This window comes from Sinocyclocheilus grahami, unplaced genomic scaffold, assembly GCF_001515645.1.
Source record: "Sinocyclocheilus grahami isolate Dianchi unplaced genomic scaffold, SAMN03320097.WGS_v1.1 scaffold1456.1, whole genome shotgun sequence".
In the NCBI taxonomy this organism is placed as follows: Eukaryota; Metazoa; Chordata; class Actinopteri; order Cypriniformes; family Cyprinidae; genus Sinocyclocheilus; species Sinocyclocheilus grahami.
Window position 1 is genome coordinate 105,186 of NW_015506635.1, and position 3,432 is coordinate 108,617.

A 3,432-nucleotide genomic window follows, 5' to 3' on the forward strand; every position below is an offset into this window, starting at 1 on the left:
GATATCTGGAATTGGAATTTTAACTAGTCAAAACTAAATTATGACTAGTACAGCAAGGAGTATTTAATGCTAAAACGGCTTGCCATAAAGGACTGCTTTCTCTGGAATCCTGTCAAGCTTTCTACGTTCCGATTGGTTGCCCCCAGACGCCGCCGAGCCGCGTCATAGCTCATTACCATAAAGTTGACCTGATTTCAACTCTCCTCGACGCCCTCAACGTCCAAGTCGCGCCGGTTATATCAACTCCAAATTTTTTATTTTATCCTTAATATCTGTTCTCGTGTCCAGTTTGGTTTTCTTTTATGTTTGCATGTCTTACTATCAGCCATGATTACACTCTGCTAATTAAAAGGCTGTTTATATGCATATGACCAAAATTTTATTAGTCGCAGAAAAAAATTTCCACATGAAGTGGCGAAATCACGCAGTCCGTGATGGACAAATCGTTAACGGCTGGTCAATGTGGTATTATAGTAGGCCTACATCGGGCAGGACATCCATATGCTCTCCTAACATTCATCGACCTCAAATATGGTTTATCATCTGAAATATGTAGCAACTTTACATGGCAGCTCAATCTAATGTTAGCCTAGAATAAAGTGCGCAGTTCACGTGTTTGTGCGGAGTGTGGAAGCTGAACAGTTGTGCGCTTAGGCTACTGCATGACAGATGGTTGGAGGCGCCGGTGCGATCATTTGCTCTTAAAATACTTCGTCATTTTTGGTCATATAGATAAGAGTAATGCATCTTTTGTATCTGTAAAGACTCAACGTTTATTCGTGTGCACTTAGAATAACAACGAAACGTAGCGCTTTTGTTAAATAATGAAAGCAAACATGATGCGCTTTCTGCCGTCTTGGACTCTGTGAACTTGAGCGTGTCACTTCGAAACTCTATGTATGCTTGCCTTATTACAGACATGAAAAATATATCTATAGAGTGAAACTTTTAAATGAAAAAACTAAAAAACAGGACCAAATACCCCCACACTTACAGTAATACCAGTACATTTTTACTTTGTGGGACATCTATTTGGTCCCCATGAGGAAACAAGCTTATAAATCATACAGATTTAAGTTTTTTGAAATTCTATAAATGTTTTGTGTGAGGGGTAGGTTTAGGGGGTAAGGGGATAGAAAATAAAAACCATTAAGTTTATGGCATGTCCCCATGAAAATGGAAACCTGTGTGTGTGTGTGTGTGTGTGTGTGTGTGTGTGTGTGTGTGCGTGCATTTACACAAACACAGAAGACACAAACTTCTGGTAGAGTGAGTCGTTCTTGTGTTTATTGATCACTCATTACTGTGGACAGTATTAACACTGGACCAAATCTCTCCTCTCCTCACATAGCAGCAAAGGTCGTCTGAACATACACAGAAACAGACATTTTTTTCATCAGAAACATGCACAACTGCCGACAGCCTGCCTTCCTTAACACACAACTGACTCAGCTCAGTGAATAAATAATTTTCTCTTTGGATGATGTTCTCAGTAGGAGACAAATTAATTGTCAGCTGTGGCAGCAGGCTCTCATGACGGAGACAAATGCATAACACACATTCATACACACAGATATATACGATTCTGTCTGTCTTAGGCTATACATGTACAACAGTAGTTTGTAAAATACATTAAAGTAAAATATACATGATTAGCAATAACAGGCCATTAACACAGAATGGCATTAAAACAAAGAACACAATGACACACATAATTATGGCTGGAATGCTGTCTGTCTTTTACATCTATCCATATCATCTATCTTGGATCATGGGTCTGTACCTCCACGGCCTTCCCCATGCTGTGGTGACATCCATCTTCTAAATGGTCTGTGTCATATGCTCCATCATACAAACACGTTAACAATATGGCTCACATAACCCCCAACTCCGACACACTCACGCACACACACATACACACACACACACACACCTACATTAAAACACAGTTTGAAATGTTGGGTGGGGGAGGGGTAGGGGTGAGGAGAGAAAGTCGGTTGCACCACCAGGGGCTATACACTGTCCATTAGCAGCATTATCCATCAGATTTATTGCAGGAGTGTTGAACAGGAAAGTTAGTTGCTCCCAATGATAAAGTTTTCTTTTCGAGTAATCCTATAGATTAACAATACAAGTCCATGATTCAGCAGCAATATAAATGAATGACATCACTCATTCAGATGACCTTATGATAGCGGGCCACCTAGATCTACACAATTTTGTCAATACTGAAGCTATCAGAAACCTTAAATGTAGTAAGAACTTGCTAAAGGAGTCTTGCTGGAATTGACCTTTTTTCTTTGTTTGACTGAAACCTCAACTGAGAGACAATTTTGTGCAATAAAGCAAAACAGCAATAACAGACACTGTATTAAGTGTACCTGTAAAAACATCACACATATAGCATTGTGTATGTATGCTTAAAATCTTCTAAAAGCTACTTATGACATATATACTATTTACTTTCACACAATAAAAAGACAAAGAAAAATAAAAAAAAAACAGGCATATTATTTTTCATATATTATTCATATATCAATGAAATATATGCCCCAAATAGAGGTTCTCTGAATGTTTAAGCTTTTAACAACCTTCAGCTTCCGAGGAAGTAAATCAAAACCCACCAAACAGACATTTAGCCAACACTCTGTCCAAATACCTATAAACACACACACACATCCGTCTCTAGAGGATGTCTATAGAGGAAGATGCATTCAAACTGACAGCAGTTACATTGTTGGAGATCAACCACTTGCTGTAATGTGGGTTACTAGCAGACATTCCTACTCAACTTCTTTATTCAGCGACAGATCATATGAGTGATCTCATCATATGTGTGCAGACTCCCTTTAGTAACCAACACATTGCTTAACTGTCCATTTGCATAAAGTTGAGGTCTCTGTCTCTTGTGTCGCCTCAAATTGCACTCTAATTGAAATGGCAAATCTTTGCTTTGTAAATCACTGTCAATGTGAATAACCTTTATGTTCATTACAAACTTCAATAGATTTGATAACGAGATCAACTACATCCTCAGCTTATATTCAGGTAAACTGTAGAGAAGTCAATATAATAATGACACACTCTGTCACAGACTGCATTTTATATAGTTATATAAGCTGTGAGCTTAAACCGAGACAGCAAAAACTGATATGAATGTTTCTTTCATTGACAGCCTTTGATCAGTGCAATAGCCAGCATTCTGGTGGATGAGGTTGAATGAAGTAAGAGAGAAAAAGGATGTGAGCGTGTGTGTGGGTGAGAGAGAGAGTCTTCGTCTTTCTTTCCCTTTGTTGATGTGAATTGTGAAGCATTCCTGCACTGGTATCCTTTGAGGCCCTTACAACGAGCAGCAGCATGATGGTAAAAAGCCATCAGGGGAAAAAAAAATAATATATATATATATATATATATATATATATATATATATAT